Source organism: Rattus norvegicus, chromosome 14, assembly GCF_021556685.1.
Source record: "Rattus norvegicus strain SHRSP/BbbUtx chromosome 14, alternate assembly SHRSP_T2T, whole genome shotgun sequence".
Lineage (NCBI taxonomy): Eukaryota > Metazoa > Chordata > Mammalia > Rodentia > Muridae > Rattus > Rattus norvegicus.
In genome coordinates, this window is record NC_141547.1 from 33854082 (window position 1) to 33875482 (window position 21401).

Consider the following 21401-nt stretch of genomic DNA (forward strand, 5'->3'; position numbering starts at 1 on the left):
ACAACCAAGGACATATTACACTCTCAGTCATGCTTGCTTTTTGATACACAATAAATGTAAATGACATTTAAAGTTTTGGTGACTGTAGTTTATAGGAGATTTCCAGTTGGGCAATTTTTATAGGTAGCTGTATTTACCATTCCTTAGTGTAAACGCCAAGTACACCACTAGCCACACTTAGAGCCAGGTGTCTGCTAGGAGTTGAGGCTTTGCCAGTTACCTACCTAAGCTGGGAACAATCAATAAACCCAGCTGTGCCTCAGTTTCCTTGCGGAAATGATAAAGAAGGAAGTCCATCAAAGTACGTGGCCCCACGGTCAGCATCTTGATATGTTTTCAATAAAGCTTAGCCGCTGTGGCCACCAGTGAATCACTTCTAACCACTGTGCCCTTTACCAAGGAGCCCAGTCCTCAATCAGTTAGTCTCTCTGCAAAACCAACTCTGAGGGGAAGTGTAGCATTGTGGGGACATCTGCAAAGGTGGATAGCTAATCTAAAGGACTACGGGTCACATTTGGGACACATCCAAGTTCCCAGAAAATGACACAACAGGGCAAGAGGTGCTATGTAAAACACTTCATTTTGTCAGGATCTGCTGACTTCCCAGTGGCCAATCCCTGCTACCCCTTTAATGACAAAAATATGGAGAAATTGTGCCAGGTATTTAATCCCCTCTCTATGCTAACGGGGCCCTCAGATCTTGCTGTGACTTTGTAATGTCTCCTGTATTCTGAAGTTCTCTGCAGAGTGTGCAAGTCAGCCAAAGTGGAAGAGGGTCATGCACGTCTTTGGGCAAGAAACAAGCTCCATTGTCAAGCCAGGTCACTGAAAACAGTTTACAATTGGGGCCATTTGTGCATTCAGGATACAGAATAGCCCCAAGGAAATGTGCTGAGGCAGATGATAGTGACAGTGTGTGTCCCAGAAGGGGGTGGGTAGACCCATTTCTGTGCAAAAGTATATGCCCTTTGTCAGGACCTCAAATACTCGTTTAGTGTGAGAGGCTTGTTCTTTACATTTTACTTTATTTTTTGTGTCCAGGTCTTCTGCTTGCATGTATGTCTGCGCTCTGGGTGTATGCAGTTCCCAAGGAGGCCAGAAGAGGGCAGTAGATCCCCTGGAACTGGAGCTACAACTGTGCCAGTTGTGAGCTGGCACACAGGTGCTGGCACACAGGGCGTTGAACTGCCCCTGGAAGGGAAGTTCTGACACTTCTGAGACAGCTTATCATTCATCTCAAGAATCTATGTGTGCACAGAACTTCCAGTTTCCTGCGTTAGCACCCTCATGCAGCCTATGACCTGCCATCCCACCCAGGAGTAATCCTGCTATGAGAACGGTTCATTACGTAAAAGAGAATTAAATCCATGTCTGACTCTTAATGGTATTGCCATGCCTTTTCAGTTGCAAGAACCAAATAGAGCCCAAGCACAGTTCCGGTGTCAGCTCTGCCCTTACACACCCTTTGGAGGGCTCAAAGTCCACGGACCCACATCTGCTCACAAGCATTTGTAACTCCAGGCCCGGGGCACTGATGCCCAATTCTGGCCTCCACAGGCACCAGACATACACAGGAGTGAACTAGTCCTGCATATCAAATAATAACAATAAAGGTTTTAAAACAATAACAACAAAGCACTCGACCTGAACTCAGTAGAATTCAGCCGTCACTTTGCTGTTAGGTCCCGGGCTTCTTCTGCCTTCATACGGGATCGATCCATTCTATATCTTATGCAACCAGCTCTTAAGCCTGGAGCTTCCACTGTTTTCTTCCAGCATCCTATGCCTCGAGCCCTTGTGAATTCAAGCACTTTATACCTTGTCCGGTTACTTTTCCCTCGGCCTTACTTCAGCATTTCCTTCAAACTTAAGGAAAAAACCCTTTCTTGTGGTCAGAGCATAAGGACAGTAAGGAATGTGCCACCTTTAGCTGTGAGCGTAGCTGAGCAGGGCAGTGAGCAAACAATAGCACCGATTCTCTCCTGTGATGGACTGGACCAAGATTGGCAGCCATGCTGAATAAATATACTGTCCGTTTGAAAAATCAGCCCCCATCAGGTTCGCATAATAATAAACTAAGCTGTTTCTTTTCTTTGGCAGAGGGGAGAAGGAGCAGGAGAAGAAGAAGGTGGGGGAGGAGAAACTAGCTGTATAGCACAGGCTGGCCTGGAACTCAGTATAATCCAGGCTGCTTCAAACTCACAGAAACCCTCCTGTTAGGGTTTTACTGCTGTGAACAGACACCATGACTAAGACAGCATTTAATTAGGTTCAGAAATTAACCATACGCTGGCTTACAGGTTCAGTCTATTATCAGCAAGGTGGAAATACCAAAGCGTCAAGGCAGGCGGCGCTGAAGGAGCTGAGGGTTCTACGCCTTTACCTGGCTTCCCGGCAGCTAGGACGAAGGTCTTAAAGCCCACACCCACAGTGACACACGTACTCCAACAAGGCTACACCTCTGAACAGTGTCACTCCCTGGACCAAGCATATACAAACCACCACACCTCCTGCCTCAGCTATGCAAGTAAAGAATTTACATGCCTGGCTTGACAAATTGCTTTTGACAGCTCCCCTTGTCCACCCCAATCTACAAGAATTGTTCAAATGATTGGAGAATGTGATAACGGGGTTGGCCCTCAGAAGTAAGTTGTTTTCCACTTGAAAAGGACAGCTTCCGATAATGCAAGCATTATGGTTGCCCCGTCTGCAGGTGCAGCAATGGTTAGAGCATAGTATCAACCATTCAGAACGGAGCTCAGGGGTGAAGGTGCGGTGCAGTCCTATGGGGTTCACATACCCTGCCTAACCCAACTTGCTGACTCGTTTCATTTCGTATCCAATCCCTTTTCTCTTTCTCTTCCCAAGCTGAACTTTATCTGTGCATCCGTAACAGGGGGTCATTTCTCCATTTACTAGGCACAGTGAGTATAAAAATGAGTCGGTCTTAAATGCAGTAAGGATCCTCTGGTCCTCAGGCAGCCCCAGAGCTCCTTGGCGTCCTGCACAACCCCGAAGTCCTCAGGACTGATTTGCCTCCTTTGGTGTCTAAACGTGGTGCCCTTCCGTAGAAACTTTGTCCATCATTAGCAACCTCATGGCTCAGACCGTCATTTAATTTTGTAGACAGGAGACATGGTTCCTAAGGAACCGACAGTAGGAGAAGCAAGGATCCTTCGGTATATGCCCAGAGCAGTTGGTCTGAAGTTACCCTCTGCAGAAAGGAGCCTGGCGTCAAGTAGAGAACTGTGACCCATCACAGACAGGTATGACAGCCTTCTGTCCCGAGCACACTTAACACCTAGCCGTTCCTATTTCTCCTTCACTGGCACATTAGAAAAGACATCCTTTAAGACAATTTGAAGGAAAACCAGGAGAATTGTGGAATCTTCTCCCTACACTCGCAGGTAGATGACAGTACACTTGGTCCTCGTAGGCATCCTTTAGCACAACTGCTGTCTGCTCTGTCCCCAATCCAGTGGCTAAATAGCACCAAAGAGGAAAACCCCAGGATGGCCTCTTGCTGCCACCCATGTGCTACCACGGCTGCTGTGACTGATGATCAGGTAAGGGGAAAAATAGTGTTAATCCAGGGGCAGGCTAATCACTTGGAAGGACTGGTCTCCCTGGGAGACATTTTAGTGAAAGTCACACAGTATGGAGATCTCAGGGCTACAATTCTGGTCCATCTCCTTGGAAAACAAACTCCTACAAAGTGAGTAGGAAGGGGACTTTGTTATCTCAGGGGACACAGCTACTAGGAAAACCAGTCTGGCCAGCCTGAGTTGATGACTGATACCGATAAAGTCAAAGACTCAAATTAAGGCACCACAAACAGGAAACTTTGAGATCCGGGGCCCCTAAGTACCCAGACTGGTTAATAACATATTCCCAGCTCCTAACCTTCATGCAGCTCACCTGGATGAGGTAAGCAGACCAGAACACAGCACACAAGGCTCTTCTCAGACATGTTTACATCCTCGGAGAAGTGAGTTCCTGCTCTCACCTGTCCTTGGGTCCCTGGATTACAGCCGAAGTCAATGCTTCCAACTGATGGTTAATTGGACTACTTAGGAATGGGGGACTTCAGAGAAGTCTCATAGCAGCACCCCATACTCTTACAATGGACGAAGGAGAGCAGGAGAAAAGTGCTCATTACTCGGTGGATAATCTGAACTCTGGATGGATCTTCAGCCTCCATATGAGGGCAAGATGGCTGCACCTCGGGCCAGAGTCATCAGAAGAGGACACGGACAGGTCCTCCCTCCACATCACCCAATTCCAAACCTGACGTTCTAGGTACTATGGCTTGTGGTTCACCAGGAAGCCTAGTCTTGTTGGCTCCAGCTACCTCGCTGTGGATTGGTGACAGTCGCCCATAGGGAACTCAGCTGGAAGAAGGTCCTAGAAGATCAGACACCTCACCCAAATTCCCTAAGCAAAGTAAAAGGGAGTGCCTTCACACTCAGGATTTGAGAGAAGTGAAGTGAGGATCCCTGTTTTTGGAGACCCCGTTGTTCAAAATCTGGCCAAGGCCGTCTCTCCATTGATGGTGAGTAATGTTCATGGACTTTCTTAGTTTTTGACTTAGAAGGTCCAGAGGGATGGCTCCCTGGCTATGATCCTGGTCTTACAGGACCTGCCCTTTGTTGGATGGAAGCAAAAGTTCATTAGGAAGGAAAAAGCCTCTCCACCTAGGAATTTGGCTTCTCCAGGACTTTACACACCCCATCTGGCCAGCAACACAGTTCCTCTACCGCTCTTGCCCTTTCTGCTAATTCCCCAGCAGAACATTTGTATGTGTGTCCTTAAGTCACCTAGTGTCACTGACGATTATGAATTTTAAACTTCCTTGGGAAAAGAGTTTGAAGAATTTGGTCTCATAGATCTAGAGTCACTTCCTAGACTCATAGACCAAGCCAGCAAGTGCATGGCAGGTTGAGGTGAGGCAGACGACAATTTGTTTGTTTCCCCTGATGACTGAGCATGCACAGGTACAATCTAGAGACATGTGTGCAAGCTAGGAAATGCTTTAGAAGATGATGCTTGAAGTAGGATCTTTTTAAAAGGTCTGCTAGGTTGCCAACACCACCTTAAAGGAATTGAAATTCATCTCGGTGTCTACAGATGTTACCATCGCAGGCAGGGCCCAGAGCGTTCCCACGTTCTTGCCTGGATACCAGCCATCCCTGACTATGGCCATGAGACAGTGGCTAAAATTGAGACACAGCTAGTCTTTCTACCTGCTGAGAACGTCCACTTATCATATTAGTAGAAGAAAACGCTGTAAGGTTTAGGTCATCTGGGGACATGCATAGTTTGGACCAAGGAGGCATTGCTAGGGTCTGAGGTTGTCATGGGAACTACAGCACTCTGAGGCTAGCTCTTCTACTCAGTAGCAGAGAATTTGAAGACTCTGAATTAGCCCTGGCTAGCCTCCTTCTCTTGGATAACTGCATCTATAGCATTTTTCTTTAGAACAATTTCTACTTTGCATTTTGTTTAAACCCTGTCTCCCGTTGATCGTAAATACGGAAAAGCTGGGAACTCTTCTCTTAGGCACGGACTGCGGTATTGAAAGTATTCAATAAACGTGGTCTATAAATGGCGGATGAATGGATAATGAGTGATTACATTGTTATCCATTGGTGTGAAAACTAAATATGGTAGCCAACTCCTCAAAGCTAATGGGGAAGGAAGGGTTGGCTCGATCCAACTTAGCGATGTGTCTCCCCTTCCCCCATCCCTTCCCTGATCTCTTTTGATCTTTAACGTTCAATTTACTGTGTTCCTTTCGGACTCTGGGAGGAGCCCTGGGTTTATAGGAAAATCCTCCATCCATCTTTTGAGAAGACAATCTAAAAACTACACACAGTGAAGGACTGGACTAGAGTCTGCAGAGAGGGCCTACAACTGTCTGCTTGGGGGATGTTAGAAAAGGTTGGGTGGAAAGAGAAGTGCTTCGGGGCTTCTCAGAGTGATCCCCTAGGTAACTTGCAGTGGGGCGGAGGATCTGCTGTAACCTGCTAGGCTTGTTGGACAAGTCGCTTTGTGCTCTGGCTTGGATTTTGCTTGTCAAGTACAGTTAGCATATGGGCTTCTGCCAGGGCTCAGCGCGGTGACATGGGCGCATCACGTGGATGCAAGCAATGGGAAAATGGATGGGGACAGATCATTATGGGAGCTAGGAACAATCAGGTTCGGGCATGTATTAGAGACGCCCCATTGAACAAGGGCCCTGTTTTTCACTGGTGTGCAGGAAAAATAAGAAAAATTTAAGTCATTATGGAAGCTGATTGTGTCACTTTTGAAGTGACAGAGATGAGATCGAAGGCTAAACGTAGAACTGGGACGTCAGCTCCAGACGGTATCTAGCTGGGAAGACCTGGGTATGGCGTATTCACAAACAGGGACATCTGGGGCCTGGAGCAACCTAGGAGAAGATGGACTCCCTCTGAGATAGAGGAGGAGCAGATCCGAGCCTACCCACTGTTCTTTCGAGGAGCGGATCCGAGCCTACCCACTGTTCTTTCGAGGAGCGGATCCGAGCCTACCCACTGTTCTTTCTGAGACTCCCATGGGCCGAGGAGTAAAAGATGGAATACAGTTGGCCAGGTGTGTGCTCACCACAGGAAGCTCAAGAAGAAGGACGACCAAAGTGTGAATGCTTCAGTCCTTCTTAGAAGGGGGAACAAAAATATTCATAGGAGGGGATATGGAGGCAAAGTTTGGAGCAGAGACTGAAGGAATGGCCATTCAGAGACTGCCCCACCTGGGGATCCAACCCATATACATACAGCCACCAAATCCAGGCAATATTGGTGCCGAGAAGTGCATGCTGACAGGAGCCTGATATAGCTGTCTCCTGAGAGGCTCTGCCAGAGCATGACAAATACAGAGGCAAATGCTAGCAGCAAACCATTGAACTAATGGGGTCCTCATAGGAGGAGTTAAAGGATTGAAGGAGCTGGATGGGTTTGCAACCCCATAAAACTACAATACCAACCAACCAGAGCTCCCAGGGACTAAACCACCACCCAAAGAGTACACATGGACAGACCCATGGCTCCGGCTGCACATGTAGCAGAGAATGGCCTTGTTGGATGCCAATGGGAGGAGAAGCCCTTGGTCCTGCCAAGGTTGGATGCCCCAGTGTAGGGGATTGTCAGGGTAGGGAGGTAGGAAGAGGTGGGTGATTGGGGAGGGGGAACATCCTCATAGAAGAATGGGGGAGGGAGTTTGGGGTAGGGAGATTATGGATGTGAAACAAGGAAAGGGAATAACATTTAAAATGCAAATTTAAAAAAAAGGGTGTGTGCTTTAGGAAACCTTGTTCCTGGGGTAATAAGGCCATGAGAGAGCCTGCTCTCTGCTAACACAGGGTAGGGAGCAGCCGTTGCTCTGTGCATAGGAAGAACGACAATGTGAAGCAGATTGAGACAGAAAGGCAGATAACGAGGCCCAAGCGGTAAGCCTGAAGATGGATGCTTCCAGAAGAGCGGGGCAAACATCATCGTTGTCATAGCAGCCATCACCACCACTGGCAGTTGCTGGAGAAGAGCTCACGTGGTTTCTGGTTTAGGCAGGGATGACACTGTGTCACCATGGAGATATCCCACACTGTACACATGACAACTGCAAAGAAAGCATGGTCATTGTCTCCCTTTTCTTAAATAAGGGTGTGCTGGCCACAGTTTGCCTAGCAAACCTTTATAAAGTGTGTGTTCTCATCCATGACTGGTATAATCCTAACTTCCCCGAGATCTTCCTTCTCCCTGCAGAAAGCAAACGAACCAGAGGACGAGAGTCTCCTATGCTGTGCATGGGGTGCCTAGTGGAACATCTGTAAAGAAAGCAGAGCATGGCTGAGTGGGGAGAGAGATGGCACTTCTCCCACATGACAGGGCTGGAGAACTTTGATCTCTACCAAGAATTGCCCTCTGGAGACCTACTTACACACATCATGCTAAACGCTTGTACTTAGCTAATGAAAGACTTAGAACCGAGCTAGTTTTAAAAACAACCGAGGCCAACGTGATGTAATGTATATAGCAATTTCATCTCATAATGCAGAATCCCTTTAGTAATTATGTAGCTGAGGCCTTTTCTAGAGGTGATTTTATTAAAATCAGATGAAATCTGTTCCCTATTGTGGCATTCGGACATCTTAAAAACCCCTACAAATATGCTGGGGGGGGGTCAAAGAGGGATACAAGCAGGGGCAGGGTAATTCTGAGTCAAAAGGAATGCTTTAGTCGTAGGTTCCTTTCCACAAGGAAGCCTTGAGAATGCTAGCCTTCATTGTCAGGATCGAGAAGTAAAGAGCTTGGAGAACAGACCTCCTCTCCTGCTTACATTGCTGTGTCAAGACATATAAGAGTTCAATGGAATCACAATGCTCACATAAGCTGGCTGAATAACCAGAAAAGTCCCAGCCTTGAGTTCTGTGAGCTTCCTAATGCTTCCCACCTGTCTCTGCAGAAAATAAAAGTCCCAGGATCCAATCACAGCAGAAGACCCCAGCTCCCAAAGAGTAAGAAACCCGTAGAGTAGTAGCCCAACACTGTGAACGCTGCCACTGTCTAAGAATCACCTGCTATCCGCCAGCCAGCCTCCTGTCCTGAGCCGACCCCATCTCACCTGTCTGGTGGCTCCTCTATTTGTACTGCTGCCCTTCCACACGGGTCCTCGCCACATGCGACCTACCATTCCTGCCTCCAGCCCTGTGTGAGTTGTCCTTGCCACCATCTCTCTTTTGGGGTCCAATCCATGTTCCTTTTGACACGATGATTTTCCCAGCAGCCCTGGAAACACCACCTACCCCTTCCTCTAGTGTGCTGTCAAAATTGGGCTAGAAATGATTTGTCCTTGAGGAAGAGGGTTAACATCAACTGCTAGTGTACCCAGAGATGTAGTTGGTATAATCCAATTTGTTAATTTGTTTTTGCTTAGGGAGATGTAAAAAAGCCAGTCCCTCCTCCTAAGGTCTCGATGGCAAAGTGAGGTAAGATTCCACCAGTCTTCACTTTGGAGTCAATGAGTTTAATGGGCTTACTCACAGGGCTGTGGGGGGTATGGGCAGGAGTGTGGGTGGCCTTAACGCAGTAGAGGTCTACTGTCATGGATGAGGTCTTCCCAATGGACCAATCGATGAGACTCCCCCTTCCTAGACCTTTCCAGCCCATGCACTTCCAGCCCCTCTCTGATGTCGCGTGCAATTGGAGCACCATACAGCTGTGTAGAGGAGGTTCACACTCTGGAGATTCCCTCCCCCCTGCCCTCCTCCTATGACAGAACATCACAGTCAACAAGCCAAACTGCAGTGACCCTTCGCATCCCAACACGGCTGAACTCATGGAGATGGCGGCAGTTTGTGATAGTCCTGTATGGCACGGGGTTGCCTCTGAGCTCCAGCGCATCTTAGCATTTCAGAAAGGACAACGAAATGGCGGTGGGGAAGCAGCTGAGAGAAGCAGTATGGGTCTACTATTTGCTGACGCTGGTCTAAACCACTCGCCTTGAAGTAGCAGATAACGCAAACTCATTATATCATTTTACATTACCTCATTTCATTCAGCTGCGTGCAGATCGTACTAGGTTTTCAAAGTGATTCCGGATAGAAATGACCATGGAAGATAGCCCAGGGACTCACTTGTCATCCCAAGGGGACCTCCCAAGCTCTCCTTCATTCTTGGGTTTGGGTTGACATGCCTCCGAAAGATAAGTTCCAGAGCAGCCCTGAAGTGATATGACTTTCTCTAACCTGTCATATACCCATATATACGCATACATGAGAGTGAGCGGCTTACACCCCTCCCTTTCATATGTAAGCCAGGTTGCTAGTTGATTTCCCCCCTGAAGTTCTTCCTCAGCCCACACTCTTGCTTCAACCCGGCTCTCCCTTCAGAATAATGCACAGGGAAGAAGCTGAAGTAAGCCTGTCATGGTGAAGCGTGATTGGAATGCCAGCCCTTGGGAAGGAAGGCAGGAGAATCAACAGTTCGAAATCAGCCTGGGCTAGGAGATACTGTCTCAAAAGGAGGGGGCGCAGGGGTTTGGGGATTTAGCTCAGCGGTAGAACGCTTGCCTAGGAAGCGCAAGGCCCTGGGTTCGGTCCCCAGCTCTGAAAAAAAAAAAAAAAGAACCAAAAAAAAAAAAAAAAGGAGGGGGTGCGGCAGGACTGGGAATACGGCTCAGTTGCACACAATGCTTGTTCCAGGAAGTCCTGGGTTCAAACACCAGCACAGAATAAAACCAGATGTGGAGGGTCACACCTGTACCCCAGCACTCAGGCCAAAGAATCCAGTCAAAGGCCGTCCTCGTAGATATAGGGAGTTTGAAACCAGACTGCATTAGCGACCCTGTCTAGAGGGAGAAGGGGGAATGGGGAGGTTGGGGAGAAGGAGGAGGAAGAGGAGGAAGAAGAGCAGGAGGAGGAAGAGGAGGAGGAAGAGGTGGAGGAAGAGGAGGAGGAAGAAGAAGAGGGAGAGGGAGAGGGAGGAGGAAGAAGAAGAGGGAGAGGGAGAGGGAGGAGGAAGAAGAAGAGGGAGAGGGAGAGGGAGAGGGAGGAGGAAGAGGAGGAGGAGGAGGAAGAGGAGGAGGAAGAGGAAGAGGAGGAGGAGGAGAAAGAGGAAGAGGGAGAGGGAGAGGGAGGAGGAGGAAGAGGAGGAGGAAGAGGAGGAGGAAGAGGGGGAGGAAGAGGAGGAGGAAGAGGAGGAGAAAGAGGAAGAGGAAGAGGAGGAGAAAGAGGAAGAGGGAGAGGGAGGAGGAGGAGGAAGAGGAGGAGGAGGAGGAGGAGGAGGAGGAGGAGAGAAATAGATTCACATTTAGGACCTCACCCAGTGAACATACAGTTAGAATCTCCCCAATTTCTTTTCACAGTTTAGGAAAGGCCATGGTTACAAACTGCTCGATTCTGCTGCTTGCCACTGGCTCTGTGTCCTGGTTCCTTGACCTGTTCCTGGTCCATGTAAATAGCGCTAGGAGCTGACATAGGGGTTCTGGTAGAAAGGGCTTGGAGAGAGTAAGCAGGCCTGGCAAGCTCTTACTCCGTTTGCTTTGGTGGTCATTATTTCTGTCTCCTCCCCACTACCATAGAATCTAAGGCTTTGTGCAACTGCACCAGCCGGAATAAGACAGTGGAGTTTATACTGAATTTGTTTTTAGTCTTTAAAGAATAGACTACATCCAGCGGCGTGGAGAAGCCCTTCTCTTGGCTGACCATATGAAATAGCCAGGAGTTTCTCTTCTCTTATAAACAGCACCTGAGCCTTAGCTCCACTCCCAGTTTAATGCTGATCCACTTTCTCTATTTCCCCTCTCTCTTCCAAGCTTGTCTTTCTTTCACCAGGCTATCTGTGCAAGCAAGTGACTGCGAGTTTGTGAACATAACCAGAAAAATTCCCACAGTCTAAAGGCCGTCAACGAAGTTCTGTGCGGGTTCGTTTATTGCACATTTTATGCAGATATATTTCTGGTGCACCTCAGTCCAGGGGTTTCGGGGCCAGGAACTCTAAATGCCTCTCCAAGTCAGAGGCAATCCCTCTTGGGCAAGGCGAAGCCTGACTGACAGACAGCACACATAGGGCGGGACTCAACGAGGGGCGTGGCTTTCTGCAACCTGGCTAGCCTCAGTCTCCTCCTATTCCCGGGGACACTGTCTCAGGAAAGAGAAGCTTTTGTCTTGGTGGGCTAATAGTACCCCCCGCCCCCCGAAAACCCTGCACGTGAAAGGTTCAGCCGCCTCTATCCCCCTCACGTCCACCGCACTCCCACTCCGTTTCAAACCTTTTGCTTTTATCAATACAGAGTAGCCACACCTCCCTTAGTTTCTATTGGATGTGTGTTTGTTTTAAAGCTTCCCAAGTTGCTCGGTCCCAGATGGAGAGGCTGCTTAGGCCTGCCTGGGGCGAGCCAGTGTTTGGAAGTTGCCTCCTGCACTAGATTCATCTTCCTTCTTCTTCCCTCCCCATTTGCTTTACAAGGTACTGAGTGACCGACAGGGAGCCAGCTACCAATGTGGACACTCAGGGATGAGGTGTTTTTTTCTATTTCTTTCTTCAACTGCCCCACCCCCACCCCCCACCCCGGTCCAGCTCACAAACCACTGCTAAGTGGCAAGGTATTAGAACAGGTAAAGCTTACAGTTTTGAGATCAGAAGGGGGAAGGTGTTTTTCAGCAGGTGTTTTCTTCCTTAAGGGACAAAAGTGTGGCTGGACCAACCTAGGAGAGAGAACTCCCCAGTGTCCTCAGGTAGCACATTCCGGAGAGTGAATAAGTCTGCGAGGGAGGCTGGCTGCGGGCCACAGGCGCACAGCAATTCAACAGGCTGATGGGACAAGATGCCATAGGCCTTAACCAGCAGGCAGGAATCCTCTTAGCTGTCACTCAAGTGCCAGCTGAGTCCTGCCATTAGCCTCTCTTTCCTGCTGGAAAAGCTGAAGCAAGCGTGACTTATCCAGGGTCACACACCAAGCTTGGGACCAAAATAACTCTGACTCCTCTTCCCTAGCTCTCACAGCAGACAACAGCGCCTTAGTAAGGCGCTATCATTCTAACCTGAATCATTTAAAGTACCCCTAATTGCAGGCCTACTGTGGACTGTAACCACCAGGTGACAGACAGACCGAGAGGTAGGAATGACTGAAGTTTTACCAATGGCCAAATCTATTATTAATATAATACACTGGGGACTGCGAGGGAGTTTGGGAAATGATGCTGACAGGCATCGAACTTAGATTTTTAAGGCTTGTCATGTCACCTCCAGTTTTGTTATAATATTGGAACAGGAAAAAAAAACACTAGGAACTCAAAGGGATGCGATTCAGAAAGGCATTAGGGGGGTAAATCCCAGATATAGCTAAGTCTTCTCAACCTTTTTCTTTTTTTGCACCTACAAAAATCCCTGTGTTTAAACTTCCCTTTTAATTCTGGTGTTGGCAGCTGTGTGGGCCTGTGAGAGCCCTCGGAAAGAATATCAGGCAGACGAAAAGGGCCTGGGAAACAGTCAGGCATACCCATTCAGATCTGTACACGGGGCTAGACACGTGCTCTGCTCAGGAAGGAAAGTAAATTCCGACCAGCAAATTGCTCTAACTGATTCATTTGTCCTCTGAGAGACGCCACCTACCTGCTCCAAGGTATTCAGGTAATTGACAGGGGGCGGGGCCTCCTGGGCTGTTTTAGTCCCTAAAGTCTCAGCCAGACTTCCGTGATGTCACAGATTTCCTGTTCTGAGCCAACCAATGCCCTCCTTCTTCCTCCAGCCACCTGTACACCGAAGTTGAGACCAGTCACAGCTCAGGCAGCCCTAGAAGCTTCTGGCACAGGGATGGAGGCGGGCTGGTGACTGCTGCTTTGAAAGCCCCAGACATCTTTGAACAGGTGAGCAGGAACTATTTTTTCCTCTCTTGGTTTTTAGACCCCTGACCCAGAAGGGATCTAAATGAGGAATCTGAATGAAAATTACAAAAGAAAAAAGAAAAAGAAAGAGAGAGAGAGAGAGAGAGAGCTCACTGAATGGCTCAGTCCAGAGTAACACTCTGAGAGTAAAGATGTCTGTAACAGTCTTATTTGTGACCAGCAGTGTTGTCTCGGCCAGATATTTAATCATTTTTGTTTCCTGATTACTAATCCAGCCTCTGCTTGTTGTGAAGTTGATTTGATTCTTTTTAAAACCCCAGAGAAAAGTGAGATGAGATGCTCTTTGAAAGTTAGTTCAAATGTGCAGACCAGTCCAGCCTGTTTTGTGTGTGTGTGTGTGTGTGTGTGTGGTGGGGGTGGGGGTGCTGGGGACACTCACAAAATTCAGATTGTCTTTTTTTTTCTTGCCTTCTGCATTCATCTCATCTGAAAAGCTGTAATACTTCCCTAGGTTTTGTTGTTGTTTACAACAGAAAGTCAGTACTAAAGCTGATAAATTCTGGCTCCCTGTTTATAAGTTCTCTCTCTCTCTCTCTCTCTCTCTCTCTCTCTCTCTCTCTCTCAAAAGCCTTCAGTTTCCTTTACTTGTGGAAAACATTTAGCAGTCTGGATTAGAACTCTGTTTACCTACTTTCAGGCCCGACAGGCTGCCTGCTGACCTTTGGTTAAAGTAAAGATTACCCTTCAAGGCCACAAGAATGTAGCCCCAGGTCTGGGTTTGAAACTCTTCTGTTGTTTCTACCTTGCTCTTAATATAGTAAATATATGGAGGAGACTGTTCTGCCAGGACCTGACTTTAAAAGTAATTGTACCTCAAGGACCCATATTCGTTTTTCTAATCCTGATCGTGTAACCTGTTCTCAATGGGCAGGCACCCCCACCAGCTAATATGATTAACAAGAGCAGAGGAATAAATCCCCAGTCCATCTCCTTATCAACTTATCTGGGAAACTCGGGGAGAGAAATAAATGAACGAGACTTTTCATTTCATAGGCCTTCGTTAGTTGCATTAGTTAAGTTAGCAGATGGCTTTGTAAGGAAATCATCTACTAGGAGTTAAGCCCATATACAGCCCTCTAGAAGTTAAAAGAACCTGCCAACTGTCCAAGAGTGTATGAACGGAAACAACTAAAAAGTATCGCCCTTGAACGGCTGCTTCTTTCTTCCTGGTAAGCATCTGCCTCCTGCTTGTTGCCAGTTTCTTTCTGATTCTTGGGAAGCTCATAGTCTCTTCTCTAGTTGACCTTTGTGCCTTATATTGTCCTCTAAGCTCCTGTGTTTGCAGAGTAACTGTTGTTGATGCCTTAGTAACATTCTCGGTTGATTCAGAGGTTTGTGAGCAAAGTGAGAAAAAGATTCCTCATAGCCTGGAGTTTTGTAGGTGTAAATTTGTCCTTGATGTTCCAAACCTCTGCAAACTTTCACACACACCCCTCTTTTATACCTGGTTAATTAGTCATTTTTACAACAATGGACCTATGATTAAATAACAAACTATTTTGTCATTGTCTCTAACTGCTTAGAAAAATATTATATATAATATATATTATATATGTATATATATAAAATCCCCCCCCCAATTCAAGAAAGAGAAAAAAGGGGACAGAAACCAGAGTCCCAGTGTCTAGCATAGGGGTCGAGGCAGCTCGTTGGATAACGTGCATGTGTCCTTGAGAAGTTGCTGTGACATCTCCACTAATTTGGGTGTATACAAAGTGCTAAAGGAAACAATATGTATTTCCTTAGCAAATTACTGGACTTCTCTGAACCGCCATTCCTTTCTCAGTAGGACGAGAGATAAGTACCATGTGCTATAATGTGGTTCTCTGAGTATAGGTGAGCTTGGAGTCAGGGACAAATAAAAGACAAGTTCCTCTCTGCTGGAAGAAATTTCCTGGGAGCTTAGAGGACTTGTGTGAGCCCATGTAGCTCTCCTGTGGCTGCAATGGTTCAGGACCCGGCTCTTATTACTGTAATTAATTGTCAGTAATTAACCCCACTGCTAACAGTTTGGAGAAACACAACAGTCCAGAGGGAGGAGAATGAACGGGCTGTCATTCCCTGAGCCAGGCAGCGTGTGCCTGCCAGCCCCCTTGGCCCTTGGTGAAGCAAACTCTGGAGTGGTCTCTCTTCCTTCTTGTGATCTCTTGACACATCCACAAAGTGTGAGTTCTTAAAGGCTGTCAGGAGAGGTCATCGTTGTTTGGAGGGCAGGGAGCCCAGACTGTTTTAATCATGCTACTACCCTGAGTGGCCTTGGGTACTTGGTCCCCTCTAATCTTGTAGGTAAACATCTTCCACCTCAGACTCCATGAGCACTTGGCCAAGCCAGTGTGAGAGGTGACAGATAATTTGCAACCTGTACCATTCTGTGGAGGGGGAAGGCTCGTGGGTCCTTTGGATAAGATCCACACATTTAAGTAGAGATTTTTTTAAAGATTGATCTATTTATTATATATTAGCCCACAGCAGAAAAGGGCTTCAGATCTCATTACAGATGGTTGTGAGCTACCATATGGTTGCTGGGATTTGAACTCAGGACCTCTGGAAGAGCAGTCAGTGCTCTTAACCACTGAACCATCTCTCCAGCCCCCAAGTAGAATATGTTGAACCTTCAGTGACCTTGAATCATTGCATCAGAGCAGATGTGGGCCCAGACCCACTGCCAGCTTCTTCTGGTCCCACCTTTTTCTCAAAGTGTAACACACGTCTCTGCCCTTCAAGAGCAAGGGCCCAGTGAAGTGAGGACTATGGATTCTAACCTCAAAAAAACTATAGCTTGCTAAGGGGACTTTAAGGAAGAACCTTGAACTCCTTGCCCATCCCCACCCCCCAATTTGAAACCGTTGCATCCTACAATAGAACACAGAGAGCCTCTACCTAAATGTATGGGTCAGAGTAACGAAGAGCAGGGGTGGGCAGTGCCTCTCACTGGGGCATGATGGTCTTATTCATTTAATCCCCGGTGAGGTGGTGCTGACATCCTAGAATAGAGCTGGTCTTTGGCATCAGACTGTCTAGGCTCAAAGCCCAGCTTAATCATGTGACTTCTTTATGCGCTAGACAAACCTTTTAACCTGTTTGGAATGGCCCTGGCACCGTGTTAGCTAGTCCTCTTGTGATGTCCTTGAAAAGAAGGCACGGTCATGGGGATCAGACAGACCAAGTTCTGTCACACAATTGCTAGACTGCACGAGGTAGCTTAATATCTTTGCCTCAGTCTGATTGTCCGGGAAGCTGGGTACTTAAGTACCCAGGATTTCTGTGAGAACAGATGCAGGGTTCGTATGTGGGGTGCCTGACGCATGCTAGGTGTTCAGTTTAAGCACTATGTAATTCTAGAATGGATATGTTATATTGACTACTACAGTTAGATGGCTTAGCTCATGCGTCAGCCTGGACATAATGGTAGAAACAGGCCCCGACTGAACACTGCATAATTCTGGAAAGATCCCCATAGGCTTAGAAGGAAAGCCTGTTAACCAAGAGCATGTTGTTAATCTTGGCCTTCTAAGGTAGAGCGCTTGCCAGTGTGGTGGCTGGTTATTTAAAGACCAGCAGGTGTAGCAATCTGGGGTACAAGACGACCAATCCAAACATCTTCCTGCAGCAGGGAACTCACGGCTGCACCTCTCAGTATCTGCTTTGCTTAGGGCTACAGAGGCTCTCAAGTAGGTCCTCCCTATCTGGGTATCTCTGGACTTCCTGGCAGCATGAAACCATTCTTGATATTTATGTGACGGCATCACAGACTCGCTTTCATGTGGGTGGCAAATTGACTGCTCTCTGACAGTGTTCCCAAACAATTGACTGTGTCATTCTTCCTGGGGGAATTAGGTTTTAAGTAGGTGCTGTCTCCTAAGAACGAGGATGGATATGAAAACCATAGAAATCACTGGGAACAGAGACTACAGGGGGCTGAGATCACCATCATAGAATGTTGGCTCTCTCCTCTAACTTCCCACCTGCGATCATTCCCTCCTTACTCTGTGTTCTCTGGAAACTGTGGTGACCTACTGCTTAGCAACCCAGATGCAGACTTCAAATCAAGGAGAGAAAGCACCTCCTGAGAATTGGTGTTTCCAAGAATGCAGTAGGTTTCCTGGGGGACTGGGGGGTGGGGGGAGCTGAGTGTATTGTCAATGACAGTGAGAATTATCCCACATATGTAGCCCCTGGGATGTTTGGCAACCGGGTGGCGGGGTTGACAGACAGATGGATGTGTGGATGATGGGTGCATGAATGTATGGAAGGATGATAGATAAATGGATGATAAAGGATAGTTGTATCGATGGATGATGGATAGATGTGTGGATGGATGGTGGATGGATGGTAGACAGATGAATGAATGATGATTGGTGGATGGACGGATGGATGGATGGATGGATGGATGGATGGATGGATGGATGGATGGATGGATGACCAACGATTATTTGTGTTTCTTCAGCTGAGATGTTTCTTCACATGAAATTACATAATGTAAAATCAATTGTCCTAAGTATTACATGAGAAAAAATGCATGTCTAGTACCAGCATATCCCCTAACTTGTGGCAAATGGCTTATTGAAAGTCATAGCAACAAATTTCCAATGTTTATATTTTCAAATGGAAAGAAGCAGAGGCATTCCCACTTCAGACAAAGCAGATGACTCCCCAACTAGACACACACAGGCTTTACAATGAGCGTTTTCTTCTTTCTTATCCCTCTCTGCTTCTTCTACCTCTCTCAAAGAAATCCTGCTCCTGCCTAGGGGGCCACATTCCCCTTGGTTGTTTGTGGGTTGACCAGTGCACTTCAAACACGTGCCACAAGTTTCATCTCAAATATTGTTTGCTTGACCCAGAGTTTTATCCTGGAGCACCCACATTTAAATGCCACCATTGTCACCGTTGCCTCCCGGTGACTCGGATTTGCTTCTTGTGCTCGATGCATTCATTTGTCACAGTGACACGAAAGACTTCACCAGCAGCACAGTGGAAGCTCTCTAGGAATTCCTTTAATAGCTTCTTGGCACACAGCATGGCAACATCACACGCATGCTAGGAAGCTCAGCTATGTCATTGCTATCTGTTGAGATGATTTGTATAGCTTGCTTGTGACTACAGTCTGTCAGTCACGTGACCTCTTTTGACTAGAACACAGCATGCTTAGGCGCACACATCCTCACATTAACACATGAGTCACCTTGTGTTTTCAAACTCCTCGTTAAGAATCATGGTCATACTTGTATGACATCTTCATCAGTATACACATGCTCAGCCATTCCACTGGTAGCCCCTGGGGGCCCTTGTAAATTGCTTTCACAGTCACCTCTCAAGACCTCTGCATTGTAACCTATTACTGAACTAAAAGCAAATCATTAGATTTTTACACTGGGGAAGGATTGCTGTTCTAAGTATACAGGAGTCTTAGTGGCTGCCATCTCAAAATGTTTACCCTGTCACTTAGCCATGTGGAGAAGGGCTAGAGTGGGCCATGGGGAAGATTTACCACATTCCTGTAGGACTCACCTCTAGGGTTGTATAATCTCCTGGATTAGTCTCTTGGGATTGCCACAGCTGATGACCTTAAACTCGGAAGTTTTAAACAATTTCATTTATTTTTTCAGTTCTAGAGTGTGTAGATGTTTGAAATGGAGACATCAGCAGGGGCACATTCCCATCTTTGAGGGAGCTAGGCCAGAGAGAATCTACCTTTGCCTTGTCCATTGGGTCCTGAGGTCACTTGGTGACCTCCTAAGTCTTCACTTTGCCTCCTAAGTCTCCCTTCTCTTCTCTCTCTCCTAAAGATACTAGATTTAGAGATCACTCAGGTAATCCAAGATGCTCTCATCTCAAGATCCAATACTTGATGACATATTTAAAAAACAAGTTTCCCAATTGGGTCAGCTTCCTAGGTCTGGGGATAACCACGGCCATGTTCTCAAGTGGGACATCACTTTACTCTCTTCACTCACTCTATAGCCGACGTTCACACACACAGCCATCTCTGTCTGTTCACAGAGAAATCTTCGAGTAGACCGGTGGTTCTAAACCTTCCTAATGCTCTGACCCTTTAATATATCTCACGTTGTGGTAACCCCTAACCATAACATTATTTCATCGATACTTCATAACTGTAATTTTGCTGCTGTTAGGAATCGTAATGCAAATATTTGAAGTGCAGGATATCTGATATCCCATTCCTGTGAAAGGGTCATTCAACCCCAAAGGGGTCTCGACCCACAGATTGAGAACCACTGGTGCAGACCTACTGAGTGCAGTATAAGCAACAAAGAGAGTTGGCAGCCTTTGACACTTCCATCCTTAGTCCCTGTGTTCAAGCACACTAGTAAGGGTTTTGTGCACTAAAGACCTAGTGTGTTCTTCCCATCCACACCGTGACAAATCTACAGGAAGACAGCCGTAGAAGCCAACATAGATTACAGTGGAAGCCATATTCTTGGAGGTTATCTTGCAAATGAATCTTGACCCCTCCCACACTGGGATAAACAGATAAATGTCTACTTGCAAGTACCATTGTGTCAAGGGACCTTCACAAATTAAAAAGTGTCCTAGGAGAATCTTTGACATCACCTGGACTGCTTACGAAGACACTAGGAAGGACCAGAGACAGAGAGAAGACAAGGGAGAACCAGCAATGCTGTCCTTAATTTGGGGGATGGGCATCATGCTCTGAAGGAGTCATGTGGCATATGCCAAGCACTGAAAGACAGAACAGGAGCCAACAGCCAAAGTCACAAAGACTGTGGATCTTTGAAAACTACCCAGGCCTCTGTCACTGGACGGATTTGGAATAGTAGCAGGCATGTCACCCCTAGATATGTCGAAACACCATTTCCCCCTGTGGTGAGAAGCTACGGTCCTTGCCCAACTCCAAATCATATAATTTCTAAGCTACATGTTGTGCTCACACCAGTAGTCCCAGCCCTTGGGAGGCTGAGGGAGGCTCATGAGTCTGAGGACAGCCTGGGTTACACTGTAAGTATCTGCACTACATATATAGTAAGGGCCTGACTTTAAAAAAAAAAAAAAGCAAAAAAAAAAAAAAAAGCAAAAACAAAAACAAAAAACTATGACTTCTATATAAAACATTAAAGAATGTTTTAAAATCACGTAGAGCCACCAACCTGTGACTCTTCGTCCTTGATGGCAGTGTCTGGCCAGGCTCTTTCCCCTCAGGACTTACAAAATCCTGCTCCATTTTGTTTGTCTTTGGGTTTTGTTAAACTTTTTTAAGACAGGGTCTCATGGAGCCCAGGATGGCCTTGAGCTCCCTCTATAGGTGAGGATGAACTTCTCCTCCTCCTATCTCTACTTCCTGAGTGCTAGGACTAAGGCATGCACCACCAGTGCCCAGTATGTGTGGTGCAGAAGGTTGACCCCCAGCACACGTGTGCTCTGCATCTCAACCGCAGTCGCCTTTTGTGATCCTTCTGAGGAACCAGGTGGTCCATTAAGTTTCCCGGGCCTGACTAGGTGGTTCCCTTGTTTCTTGTCCTTCAAAGCTTCAGCACCATCAACTGTGTTTGCCCCCTGTGTCATACCATTCATCTACCTCTATTTTCCTAATTAACTTGAAGGACATGAAGATGGCATGAAATTTTCTGGGAGTCCCCAGAGTTCAAGACAAATAGGGATCATGGACAGGGCAGTTAGCACACATCTACGGAACCGAAATAGTTGAAAAATGTTAAGAATTCAAATATATTTCTTCTTGTGCTTACCTTTCAATAAATACAAGAAGAATATCTTTTCAAAGGAAGGAAGGAAAGAAGGAAGGAAGGAAAGGAGGAAGGAAAGGTCACTTCCTGCTATGGTGATCTTTAAGAGGGAGGGCAGCTGCTTCCAGGTTCTTTCACTCCCCTAAAGTCAGCTCTTCCCAGGAGTCAGTGTTGACGCTCAGCTGTAATAGAGTCCTTGCTCAGATGAAATACTTTGCCTTAACTGTGTATGGTTTGCAGGACTCCATGTTTAT

General features: G+C 46.9%; 1 protein-coding gene across 4 annotated transcripts in view; it reads left to right on the top strand.

Annotated features, from left to right (window-relative positions):
• Positions 1-13279: 13279 nt before the first annotated feature.
• The window catches only part of Lnx1 (ligand of numb-protein X 1), a 102601-nt gene continuing 94479 nt past the window's right edge, over positions 13280-21401 (top strand). For 3 of the 4 annotated variants that reach the window (XM_087583776.1, XM_087583779.1, XM_087583780.1), the window contains exon 1: positions 13296-13384. The gene's annotated coding sequence lies outside the window, so the exon portion shown is untranslated. 4 annotated transcript variants of the gene reach the window in all.